This window comes from Oncorhynchus nerka, linkage group LG20 (assembly GCF_034236695.1).
Source record: "Oncorhynchus nerka isolate Pitt River linkage group LG20, Oner_Uvic_2.0, whole genome shotgun sequence".
Lineage (NCBI taxonomy): Eukaryota > Metazoa > Chordata > Actinopteri > Salmoniformes > Salmonidae > Oncorhynchus > Oncorhynchus nerka.
Window position 1 is genome coordinate 69,346,559 of NC_088415.1, and position 14,129 is coordinate 69,360,687.

A 14,129-nucleotide genomic window follows, 5' to 3' on the forward strand; every position below is an offset into this window, starting at 1 on the left:
TTCCTGTTCAAGCTGCATAATTTTCCCTTTTTTTCCCTTTAATCGTAACATCTAATATTAATGCCTTGTGGTAATATCCTGGTGCTTGAAAGACATGTTTGCTTCCCAGACAGTATATTACTTTGTAACAATGTGACAGGGTCATTAAACATTTTTAAAAAACAACTGTGTGCGTGTGTGAGTGAGTGAGTGAGTGAGTGAGTGAGTGAGTGAGTGAGTGAGTGAGTGAGTGAGTGAGAGAGAGAGAGAGAAAAAAGAGTTTCACACTATTGAAGAAACATTTGTGTTCCCTTGTATAATACAAAGGCATTAGGATTGTGTGAAATAAATGAAGGAACGCGTGAAACATACATGAATATATATATATAGGGTGGGGAATAAAATACATCAACATGGTCAGAGCAACAATTTAGAGGTTCATTAGAGACGTGCAGTGGGAGGATAAGGAGCTACATCAAATTAACGTTGTGGAAATGTTGTCTCAGTGAATGGTCATCTAGGCCTGTCTCTGTAGCAGGTAATGGACAACAGAGATGACTGGCGTGGGTTTCGGCCAAGTCACTGTCAATAATCAGTTCCCTCAACCTGAAAGCAGATCAACCCAAGACTGATGACATGCAAAACCTTGGACATTTTCCTCTGTTCTCCCTGGTGATTGGCTATAAATTGGCTGAGGAGATTCTGGGACATTTGTACAAGCATCATTAACCAAACGTATAGTATTTAACACCTATATCAAACATTACATCTTGATTATTTAAATGTTACTTCAATTACAATTCCATGATAACCTTATATAATCCTCTAATCTGGCACACTTTTGCTAAAAATGGAAGGCATATGAAGGGAGCAACACGTGGTAAACAGCATAACCTTCTGGTCAGAGGAGGGATTGTGCTGTGTAGGCTACACACCCTTCGGTTTGACCTAAACGCGCTGTGACAGCTCAAGTGTTTCAGTAGCGAAAAAAACTTATACAATTACCAAGAAATAATTGGAAAAGTTCACTGCGGGCCAATTAATGGGGCTTGTCCAGGGCTTCTGCACCGCAACCCTGCAGCGAGTTCACATACACAGCCTACAAAACCTCAGGTAAGTGAGTGCATGCATGCATGCGGGGGAAAAGCTGTGGTGTACCTTGCACACACATGTATCATTTGAAACGACCTTTAACTACTTCAAGGTATTTGGTCTAAGGTGTTTATCTTTATAAAGAAGGTTAATATTAAGGTTGGATGTGCTGACGCTAAAGCTACGCTTTCACCAGTAACGTTAGCTATTGTAATGGTTTTGTAATGCAAACGTCATTATCTTATGTGCATCCTTAGAATTGCAATATCGCCCAGGCTGTGAAATGCAGAAAGTGGTTTTGCCCTATCACAAAAGATAAGTGTGTGACTTAGTAAAGTCAAATCCCAATGTGGAAAAACTACAATGAGGTTTAAGTAAATCTAGGCCTATCGCAAGTTCAGTCCTCAATCATGTAGGCTAGAATCTTCCTAGTCCCTCAATATATTTTTCTTCTTCCATGCATGACTATCAGCAAAGAGAAGGAAATGCCTATGCCATTTGTCTAAAATAAGTCAAACATGACCACCAGATCAAGTTTAACAAGGCAGATTTGTCAAACAAAAATGCTATTCTATTGACCTGTATCGTAGAGAGACCTACATTTTTAGTCTTGTCTTGTATTTTCCTTTTAGGTCCCTGAATATGTTGTGGCGCTGGTACACGATACCGAGCAGTAGCCTATGGACAACTTCAGGGTAACGGAATTACGCCGAGATTCAGATTTTTCACATTAAACTGTATGCCAAACAAAATCCATTGATTTCAAAGTTTTAACAAACGATACAACTATATTCACAATAACAACTTCTAACAATTTCCACAGAAAATTTTACCCCCAAAATAATTAAAGTACAGTGCAGATACAAAGTACCGACTTTGCATCGGCACCGTTCTTCAATGAAATGTTTTTGTAAGATGTTCTGTGTAATTTGTTAAAAGTAGCCCTTGTGCATAGAGTTGTATGGTTTGTTAAATTTAGAAATCAATGGGTTTTGTTTAGCATAGAGTTCAATGTGAAAAATCTGAGTCTCATAGTAATTCTATCATCATGGAATTCCCCCTATGGAACAAAGGAAATTCTGCACATGCATGACATGAACACATTACCAAGTAGAAATTTCACAGTAATCTAGGCCTAAATTCAATGTTATATTGACTCTCGTAGAAATGAAACTACAACCAACAGAAACTCTGAGATAGTGTAGCAGTTTTACCTTGACAAACTATGTTCTTTCCTTAAATCTCTGGAAGACATGTTTCCCTCAAGAATTAACCTGTATTTAGAGCCATCCATCATTCCTTCAATTCTGACCAGTTTCCCGGTCCCTGCCGATGGAAAAACATACCCACAGCATGATGCTTCACTGTGGGGATGTGGTTCTCGGGGTGATGAGAGGGGTTGGGTTTGTGCCAGACAGTGTTTTTTTTTTGTCATGTGACCAGAATACCTTCTTCCATATGTTTGGGGAGTCTCCCACATACCTTTTGGCGAACACCAAATATGTTTGCTTATTTTTATCTTTAAGCAATGTCTTTTTTTGTCCACTCTTCCGTAAAGCCCAGCTCTGTGGAGTGTACAGCTTAGTGGTCTCATGGACAGGTACTCCAATCTCCGGTGTGGAGCTTTGCAGCTCCTTCGGGGTTATCTTTGGTCTCTTTGTTGCCTCTCTGATTAATGCCCTCCTTGCCTGGTCTGGGAGTTTTGGTTGGCGGCCCTCTCTTGGCAGGTTTATTGTGGTGCCATATTCTTTCAATTTTTTAAAATAATGTATTTAATCGTGCTCTGTGGGATGTTCAAAGTTTTGGATATTTTTTTTATAACCCAACCTTGATCTGTACTTCTCCACAACTTTGTTTGGAGAGCTCCTTGGTCTACATGGTGCCACTTGCTTGGTGGTGCCCCTTGCTTAGTGGTGTTGCAGACTCTGGGACCTTTCAGAACAGGTGTGTGTATATATACTGAGATCATGTGATGGATCATGTGACACTTAGATTGCACACAGGTGGACTTTATTTAACTAATTATGTGACTTCTGAAGGTAATTGGTTGCACCAGATGTTATTTAGGGGCTTCATAGCAAAGGGGGTGAATACATATGCACGCACCACTTTTCCGTACAAATTTTTTTAAACAAGTTTTTTTTTTGGTTTCACTTCACCAATTTGGACTATTTTGTGTATGTCCATTACATGAAATCCAAATAAAAATCTATTTAAATTACAGGTTGTAATGCAACAAAATAGGAAAAATGCCAAGGGGGGTGAATACTTTTGCAAGGCACTGTATGCCAATTATGTGATGGTCCGACCGTATTCTGTCCCCATCGACACTTAAAAAAAAAAAAAAAAAAACTTTTGATGCCAGAGAGAATGATTACTTTGTCAAGATGACTTGAGACGACTAGCTTGATTTAGCCTCCACGGTGTATATCTCACTTGGTCAGGGTATTTTAAGCCTCCATATATACACTAAATCCAATATGTCCATGACATTCATGATTTCCTTAACTGCATGAGGGTGATAGTTTGTAGTGTGATTTCCTTTACGGTCCGTAGACGTCTTTAAAACCATATTATAATCTCCCACCATACCCCCCCCAGATCCCATGGCCACTGAGAGAACGGTGTGTATTTATATACAGCTATTTAAAAAGAATTATACATTTAAAAAATCCTGCTTTTTAATTAACAATTAATATTTGTAATGTAGGTACAAATATAGGTAGGATTGTTACCTCTTACCAGTATTGCCATCACAAAAATGACTTTTTCACCAAACAATTGTGATTCATCCAATATTGTCCCTAACATCTTTACTCTCAAGCAAAAGTTGTGGGATGCATACACACTCAACACCTTTCCTCAACAAACAACCATACACTCAGATGCTCAAAAGTTGTTCCATCTCAGAGCCCAACTCAAGAAAGACCTTGATTTACAAATGCATATACAGTTGCAGCTGTATGAGAAGGCATGCAAAAAATTGACAAAAATGGGGACATTTGACAATGGTTAATCAAATCTCCCCATTTTTGCCTAGGTGATGGATATCAGATATACCCCTTTCCCCTGAAACACCCACACGCGGTCCCCCAATTTGACCATATATCCCAAGCATCTCTGTGCAGTCAGACATTTGATGATTTTGTGCCACCAGGGCCACAATAATATGCCCCCTCTGAATGGCTGAGTGTGACCCCCTCCCCATGGGTTACTGCAGCTAGTGTTGCCAGCACTGCCACTGCCTGGGTGGGCGCACCCAACTGGAATCCCCACCGGCTAGGTACAAGATGGTGAAGGTTCACATTAGCAGCTTTGAGAATTTCCTTGTATATTATGCTCTCCCATCGGGGGACTTTGGTTTTGTAGGACCAAACCAGCCAGTGGACATTGTCCATTCGTTAGCAATGAAGCTGGACAATAACCCGTAGATACAAAAAAACATACTCATGTGAGTAACATTTAATATTGCTCTGTATGTCTTTGTCTCATCACACACTTCTGTTGTGTGGGTATAAACCAGTGACTGAGGAGCTAACCATTTTTCTGCCTAGTCACAAGGTCCAGACGGTCAGTCTTGTTGCCTAATTTCACAACAATGAGAAATGGGTGACTTAATGGCCAATCTGATGGGAGAGCTTTTGTATTTGCTTCTGTTACACTGACAACCATTTTACAATTTGTCATTCCCCTCGTGGAATGTTCAGACTTGAATAATGGGATTTACTTCTCAAACGTAATTACTCAAACTATTTTGTAGGCTAAGGCAGGGCAGAGGTTGGAGAGTTCAGCTCTTACAAGACTCAAGCTTTTCACCCAGCAAACCACTCATTTTCATTTAGGTGATCTAATTTGCTGTTTTGTTAGATTATTTGTAGTGTCAGTGTATAAACAGTGCATTCAGAAAGTATTCAGACCCCTTGACTTGTTCCACATTGTTACTTTACAGCCTTATTCTAAAATGAATTATAGTTCACCCCCCTCAATCTACATACAATTCCCCATAAAGGAAACATGTTTTTAGAAATGTTAACAAATGTATGAATTAAACTGATATTACATTTACATAAGTATGCAGACCCTTTACTCAGTACTTTGTCTTGCGTATGACGCTACAAGCTTGGCACACCTGTGTTTCGGGAGTTTCTCCCATTCTTCTCTGCAGATCCTCAAGCTCTGTCAGGTTGGATGGGGAGCAGCACAGCAATTTTCAGGTGTCTCCAGTGATGTTCGATTGGGTTCAAGTCCGGGCTCTGGCTGGGCCACTTAAGGACATTCAGAGTCTTGTCCCAAAGCCACTCCTGCATTGTCTTGACTGTGCTTAGGGTTGCTGTCCTGTTGGAAGGTGAACCTTCTCCCCAGTCTGAAGTCCTGAGTGCTCTGGAGCAGGTTTTCATCAAGGATCTCACTGTACTTTGATCCGTTCATCTTTCCCTCGATCCTGACTAGTCTCCGTCTCTGCCACTGAAAAACATTCCCACAGCATGATGCTGCCACCATGCTTCATCATAGGGACGGTGCCAGGTCTCCTCCAGACGTGACGCTTGGCATTCAGGCCAAAGAGGTCCATTTTGGTTTCATCAGACCAGTGTCTTGTTTCCTGTGGTCTGAGTCCTTTAGGTGCCTTTTGCCAAACTCCAAGTGGGCTGTCATGTGCTTTTTACTGAGGAGTGGCTTCCGTCTAGCCACTCTACCATAAAGGCCTGATTGGTGGAGTGCTGAAGAGATGGTTGTCCTTCTGGAAGATTCTCCCCTCTCCACAGAGGAACTCTGGAGCTCTGTTAGTGACCATTGGGTTCTTGGTCACCTCCCTGACCAAGGCCTTTCTCCCCCGATTGCTCAGTTTGGCCAGTTGTAGGAAGAGTCTTGGTGGTTCAAAACCTCTTCCATTTAAGAATGATGGAGGCCACTGTGTTCTTGGTGACCTTCAATGCTGCGAAGATATTGTGGTACCCTTCCCCAGATCTGTGCCTTGACACAATCCTGTCTCGGGGCTCTACGGACAATTCCTTCGATCTCATGGCTTGGTTTTTGCTCTGACATGCACTGTCAACTGTGAGACATTTTTTATAGACATGTGTGCCTTTCCAAATCATGTCCAATCAATTGAATTTACCACAGGTGGACTCTAAGGATGATCAATGGAAACAGGATGCACCTGAGCTCAATTTCAAGTCTCATAGCAATTTACTTCTATAAATCTATTTCAGTTTTTTTTATTTGTAATAAATTAGCAAACATTTCTATAAACCTGTTTTTGCTTTGTCATTATAGGGTGTTGTGTGTAGATTGATGGAGAAAATAACAATTTAATCAATTTTAGAATAAGGCTTTAAATAAAGACAAACCCTTGAATGAGTAGGTGTGTCCAAACTTTTGAGTGTGTGTGTGTTATATAAATATATCACACACACTAAGCAAAAATATTAACGCAACATACAAAAATTTCATTGATTTTACTGAGTTAGTTAATTTGAGGAAATCAGTCAATTTTAAATAAATTCATTAGGCCCTAATCTATGGATTTCACATGACTGGGCATACATATTTTTAATTGAATTAACCTTTATTTAACTAGGCAAGTCAGTTAACACATTCTTATTTACAAGGACGGCCGAACCCTAACCCGGACGATGCTGGGCCAATTGTACGATGCTGGGACAATTGTGCGCCGCCCTATGGGACTCCCAATCACGGCCGGTTGTGATACAGCCTGGAATCGAACCAGGGTCTGTAGTGACGCCTCTAGCACTGAGATGCAATGCATTCGACCGCTGCGCCAGATATGCATCTGTTGGTTACAGGTACCTTTAAAAAAAAATTGGCCTCAAAATGGGCTTCGGGATCTCAAGGTATTTCTGTGCATTCAAATTGCCATATATAAAATGCAATTGTGTTTGTCTGTAGCTTATGCCTGCCCATAACATAACCCCATTGCCACCATGGGGCACGCTGTTCACAACGTTGACATCAGCAAACCGCTCGCCCACATGATTCCATACAGTGTGCTCTGCGGTTGGACATACTGCCATATTCTCAAAATCAACTTTGTAGGTGGCTTATGGTAGAGAAAGCAACATTAAATTATCTGGCAACAGCTCTGGTGTACGTTCCTGCAGTCAGCATGCCAATTGCACACCCCCTCAACTTGAGACATCTGTGGCATTGTGTTGTGACAACTGCAGATTTTAGTGTCCTTTTATTGTCCCCAGCACAAGGTGCACCTGCATAATGATCATGCTGTTTAATCAGCTTCCTGATATGCCACACCCTGTAAGGTGGATGGATTATCTTGGTAAAGGAAAAATGCTCACTAACAGGGATTGTTAGAGGTGATTTTAGACATTGTATAAAAGACTGAAAGTACAGAGCCTCATGTACAGTGGGGCAAAAAAGTATTTAGTCAGCCACCAATTGTACAAGTTCTCCCACATAAAAAGATGAGGCCTGTAATTTTCATCATAGGTACACTTCAACTATGACAGACAAAATGAGGGAAAAAAATAGAGAATATTACATTGTAGGATTTTTAATGAGTTTATTTGCAAATTTATAGTGGAAAATAAGTATTTGGTCAATAACAAAAGTTTATCTCAATACTTTGTTATATACCCTTTGTTCGCAATGACAGAGGTCAAACGTTTTCTGTAAGTCTTCACAAGGTTTTCACACACTGTTGCTGGTATTTTGGCCCATTCCTCCATGCAGATCTCCTCTAGAGCAGTGGTGTTTTGGGGCTGTTGCTGGGCAACACGGACTTTCAACTCCCTCCAAAGGATTTTCTATGGGGTTGAGATCTGGAGACTGGCTAGGCCACTCCAGGACCTTGAAATGCTTCTCACGAAGCCACTCCTTCGTTGCCCGGGCGGTGTGTTTGGGATCATTGTCATGCTGAAAGACCCAGCCACGTTTCATCTTCAATGCCCTTGCTGATGGAAGGAGGTTTTCACTCACGATACATGGCCCCATTCTATCCTTTACACGGATCAGTCGTCCTGGTCCCTTTGCAGAAAAACAGTCCCAAAGCATGATGTTTCCACCCCCATGCTTCACAGTAGGTATGGTGTTCTTTGGATGCAACTCAGCATTCTTTGTCCTCCAAACACGACGAGTTGAGTTTTTACCAAAAAGTTATATTTTGGTTTCATCTGACCATATGACATTTTCCCAATCTTCTTCTGGATCATCCAAATGCTCTCTAGCAAACTTCAGACGGGCCTGGACATGTACTAGCTTAAGCAGGGGGACACGTCTGGCACTGCAGGACTTGAGTCCCTGGCGGTGTAGTGTGTTACTGATGGTAGGCTTTGTTACTTTGGTCCCAGCTCTCTGCAGGTCATTCACTAGGTCCCCCCGTGTTGTTCACCGTTCTTTTGATAATTTTGACCCCACGGGGTGAGATCTTGCGTGGAGCCCCAGATCGAGGGAGATTATCAGTGGTCTTGTATGTCTTCCATTTCCTAATAATTGCTCCCACAGTTGATTTCTTCAAACCAAATCAAATCACATTTTATTTGTCACATACACATGGTTAGCAGATGTTAATGCGAGTGTAGCGAAATGCTTGTGCTTCTAGTTCCGACAATGCAGTAATAACCAACAAGTAATCTAACTAACAATTCCAAAACTACTGTCTTATACACAGTGTAAGGGGATAAAGAATATGTACATAAGGATATATGAATGAGTGATGGTACAGAGCAGCATAGGCAAGATACAGTATATACATATGAGATGAGTATGTAAACAAAGTGGCATAGTTAGTGGCTAGTGATACATGTATTACATAAGGATGCAGTCGATGATATAGAGTACAGTATATACGTATGCATATGAGATGAATAATGTAGGGTAAGTAACATTATATAAGGTAGCATTGTTTAAAGTGGCTAGTGATATATTTACATTTCCCATCAATTCCCATTATTAAAGTGGCTGGAGTTGGGTCAGTGTCAGTGTGTTGGCAGCAGCCACTCAATGTTAGTGGTGGCTGTTTAACAGTCTGATGGCCTTGAGATAGAAGCTGTTTTTCAGTCTCTAGGTCCCAGCTTTGATGCACCTGTACTGACCTCGCCTTCTGGATGATTGCGGGGTGAACAGGCAGTGGCTCGGGTGGTTGTCCTTGATGATCTTTATGGCCTTCCTGTAACATCGGGTGGTGTAGGTGTCCTGGAGGGCAGGTAGTTTGCCCCCGGTGATGCGTTGTGCAGACCTCACTACCCTCTGGAGAGCCTTACGGTTGTGGGCGGAGCAGTTGCCGTACCAGGCGGTGATACAGCCCGCCAGGATGCTCTCGATTGTGCATCTGTAGAAGTTTGAGTGCTTTTGGTGACAATCCAAATTTCTTCAGCCTCCTGAGGTTGAAGAGGCGCTGCTGCGCCTTCTTTACGATGCTGTCTGTGTGAGTGGACCAATTCAGTTTGTCTGTGATGTGTATGCCGAGGAACTTAAAACTTGCTACCCTCTCCACTACTGTTCCATCGATGTGGATAGGGGGGTGTTCCCTCTGCTGTTTCCTGAAGTCCACAATCATCTCCTTAGTTTTGTTGACGTTGAGTGTGAGGTTATTTTCCTGACACCACACTCCGAGGGCCCTCACCTCCTCCCTGTAGGCCGTCTCGTCGTTGTTGGTAATCAAGCCTACCACTGTTGTGTCGTCCGCAAACTTGATGATTGAGTTGGAGGCGTGCGTGGCCACGCAGTCGTGGGTGAACAGGGAGTACAGGAGAGGGCTCAGAACGCACCCTTGTGGGGCCCCAGTGTTGAGGATCAGCGGGGTGGAGATGTTGTTGCCTACCCTCACCACCTGGGGGCGGCCCGTCAGGAAGTCCAGTACCCAGTTGCACAGGGCGGGGTCGAGACCCAGGGTCTCGAGCTTGATGACGAGCTTGGAGGGTACTATGGTGTTGAATGCCGAGCTGTAGTCGATGAACAGCATTCTCACGTAGGTATTCCTCTTGTCCAGATGGGTTAGGGCAGTGTGCAGTGTGGTTGAGATTGCATCGTCTGTGGACCTATTTGGGCGGTAAGCAAATTGGAGTGGGTCTAGGGTGTCAGGTAGGGTGGAGGTGATATGGTCCTTGACTAGTCTCTCAAAGCACTTCATGATGATGGAAGTGAGTGCTACGGGGCGGTAGTCGTTTACCAAGCTGCTTACCTATTGCAGATTCAGTCTTCCCAGCCTGGTGCAGGTCTAAAATTTTGTTTCTGGTGTCCTTTGACAGCTCTTTGGTCTTGGCCATATTGGAGTTTGGAGTGTGACTGTTTGAGGTTGTGGACAGGTGTCTTTTATACTGATAACAAGTTCAAACAGGTGCCATTAATACAGGTAACGAGTGTAGGACAGAGGAGCCTCTTAAAGAAGAAGTTACAGGTCTGTGAGAGCCAGAAATCTTGCTTGTTTGTAGGTGACCAAATACTTATTTTCCACCATAATTTGCAAATAAATTCATTAAAAATCCTACAATGTGATTTTCTGGTTTTTTTTCTCCTAATTTTGTCTGTCATAGTTGAAGTGTACCTGTGATGAAAATTACAGGCCTCTCATCTTTTTAAGTGGGAACTTGCACAATTGGTGGCTGACTAAATACTTTTTTGCCCCACTGTATCCTACCAACGGGACATTTAAAAACTGAGTCGTGGCTGACTCAATAGGCTAAGGACCCTGGCACTAAACATTTCCCTCTGCAACTGGATCCTGGACTTCCTGACGGGCCGCACCCAGGTGGTTATGGTAGGTAACAACACATCCACCACACTGATCCTCAACACAGGGGCCCCTCAGGGGTGCGTGCTCTCTCCCCTCCTGTACTCTCTGTTCACTCATGACTGCACGGTCAGGCACGACTCCAACACCACTATTTAAATTTGCAGTTGACACAATGGTAGGCCTGATCACCGACAGCGAGACAGTCTATAGGGAGGAGGTTAGATACCTGGCCATGTGGTGCCAGGACAACAACCTCTCCCTCAATGTGATCAAGGCAAAGGAGATCTTTGGACTACTGAAAAAAGTGGACCAAGCACGCCCCTATTCTCATTGACAGGGCTGCGGTGGAGCAGGTTGAGAGCTTCAAGTTCCTTGGTGTCCACATCACCAACAAACTAACATGGTCCAAGCACACCAAGACTGTCGTGAAGCGGGCACAACAAAACCTATTCCCCTTCAGGAGACTGAAAAGATTTGGCATGGGTCCTCAGATCCTCAAAACATTCTACAGCTGCAGCATCGAGAACATCCTGACTGGTTGAATGGCAACTGCTCAGCCTCCGACCGCAAGGCACTACAGAGGGCGGCGCAAACGGCCCAGTACATCACTGGGGCCAAGCTTCCTGCCATACAGGACCTCTATACCAGGCGGTGTCAGAGGAAGGCCCTAGAAATAGTCAGACTCCAGCCACTCTATTCATATACTGTTCTCTCTGCTACCGTACAGCAAGCGGTACCAAAGCACCAAGCCTAGGTCCAAGAGGCTTCTACCCCAAGCCATAAGACTTCTGAACAGCTAGTCAAATGGCTGCCCAGACTATTTGCAGTGCCCCCCCCCCCCCCCCCCCCCACCAACTCTTTACACCACTGCTACTCTTTATTGTCATCTATGCATAGTCACTTTAATAACTCTACCTACATGTACATACTACCTCACCTATCCGGTGCCCCCGCACATTGACTCTGTATATAGTCTCGCTATTCTTATTTCACTGCTTATCTTTAATTACTTTTATCTTTTTTCTTATCCATATTTTTTTTTAACTGCATTGTTGGTAAGGGGCCCGTAAGTAAGCATTTCACTGTTGTATTCGGTGCATGTGACTAATTTGATTTCAAGGCCCTGACCTGGCAAACACGTTTATCGGAGTCTTGCTAAGATTTTGGCAAGAGCACATTTGACATGATGGCAGACCTCGTACCTCTTCGGTGCTATATCCTCTCAGAGTTGCGCAAACTTAGCCCTGCGAAAGACAACTGTGAGAATTACGATGAAGAGGTGATAGAAGTTGGACTTGACTGTTTCAGTGTTGATGACGGCAAATCAGTGGCCACAGAAGAACAAGCCATAGCTCTCACAAAAAAACTCAGATGTGTGCTCTCAGGGTGGGTTCAAGTTGTCTTAACAGTATTCACATTTAATGACTAATTTGATCAAATCAATTCTGTGTTATTATTATTACATGATTAAACTAATTATGTAAACTTAATTAACTAGGAAGTTGGGGAACCACGGAAAATGTATACTATACTTTTCAGAATATAAGTTATTTTAATATCTGATCGATTAGTCATTCTCATTAATGTATTATTATTACCTTCTATCAGTCTCATCTGAACGTCATAAAATTCTTGGTTATCTGAACAAACCCTAGCATAAATTATGAATCTGCGATCTACAAATAGGCTTAATTATTTACTAACTAATCAAATCACATAAATACATAAACAGCAGATATTATACATTGGGTTGCTACATGATACAAAAGAAAGTCCCTAGCAGACAAAACCGATATGATGGCTTGGTAGACAAAAGAAAGGGGTGTGACTGAGAGAAAGCGGCAAACTCTGAAGATTACTACACTCATAGAAATTGCTAATACTTTACATGAATGACCGCTCATTCGAAAAGAAATTGCAATTTATATTTACGCCCATATGTCGTTGTCTTCTATGTTAGAATCCTGTCTGTCTGCTGGAGCGTTAATCAGTCTCTCTGGTTGCGTTTCCCTGAAGATCAAAGTATTTTGTGGTTGTTAGAATGGATACTTCAGAGTACCATTCAAATGTTCTCATAGAACAAATGTTTTGGCAGTTGTCTGTATTCTCGTCCTAGGTTTACATCATTTCTAGCAGCAGACTAGTAATTCTATGTCTAAGATTTGCTCTTATTCTGTAGAGATCGATAGCCTGAGTTTAACCATTTCCAGCCGTGTAACCAATGCTCCATGTGGTATAGTCTTGTCCTTTGGTAGAGTTGTAGTGTAAACCACTTCACACACCAGCGTCACCCGGCATATTATGGTCTCAGAAATTCAACCACTTGCAACCTACGCTTACACCGGGGTTTGCGTGGTCTGGTGTGAATTTCATCAGGAGTGGGTTTTATACGTTTCGGTAGAAAAGGGCGGTCCATGACGCCTATAATGCGATGTCTGGGCTCACGGGGGCGTGGCCACTGACTAGTTGATCTTTATATGAAAATCCATACTCATTTAGAAGGTTATCACATCTTTTCACAAATAGTTTCATGTTGAATCACATTATTTTCCCAATATTTAGATGTAAATCTGCCAGTTGGGAAATGTACACTTTAAGACATACCGTTATGTGTGTTTCCTGTCCTTCATGAGATCACCAAATGAAATACACTCGTCATAACTGTCCCTTAAGTGTCCACGGACCATTCTCAAATGTAGAATTTGTTTAATTCTCCCATTTTGGGGATTTAGGAGTTAGTCCTTTGTTCTCTCTCTGTGCTCTCTCCCTCTTTTTTTGATGAAGTCATCCCTGACAAACACTCTATTTCATGGAAGAGATGGCTCTCAGAGCTTGAACAAATGTCCAGATTGACAGGTGCATGATGCCTGTGAACTTTGGTCAAGACCGCAGAGCTGCATCACTTCAGTGACTCAAGTGAACAAAATTATTGCACGGCAAGTTACCTTAGGTTCACAAACAGTATGCAAAAGGTCCACATCACATTCATGCTGGAGAAATCAAGGGTGACTCCACTCAAGCAGATGACGATCCCCAGACTAGAACTTGCTGCAGCAATATTGGTGGTGCGACTGAACAGGATGTTAAGGTTGGAGCTCAAGATTGAACTCGAGGACTCAACTTTCTGGAAAGACGGCCAGTCTGTGCTAAAATACATCCACAATGATACCACATACCTTTGTGGCTAATGGGTCACAGATCACAGCAACCCTATCGAAAGCAGTACAGTGGAGGTATTTGAACTCCAAACACAACCCAGTCAACGATGCCTCGAGGGTTACATGTTTAAACTTTCCTGAACTCAAAGAGATGGCTCAACTGACCAGAATTCCTGGAGAAAGCAGAAACA

General features: G+C 42.6%; 1 protein-coding gene across 3 annotated transcripts in view; it reads left to right on the forward strand.

Annotated features, from left to right (window-relative positions):
• The first annotated feature begins 866 nt into the window (after nucleotides 1–866).
• Nucleotides 867–14,129, forward strand: part of LOC115103022 (very long chain fatty acid elongase 1-like) — a 28,673-nt gene continuing 15,410 nt past the window's right edge. Inside the window, exons 1-2 of one of the 3 annotated variants that reach the window (XM_029623586.2) lie at nucleotides 867–1,092; nucleotides 1,704–1,766. The gene's annotated coding sequence lies outside the window, so the exon portion shown is untranslated. The other 2 variants (XM_029623583.2, XM_029623584.2) reach the window with 2 other exon arrangements.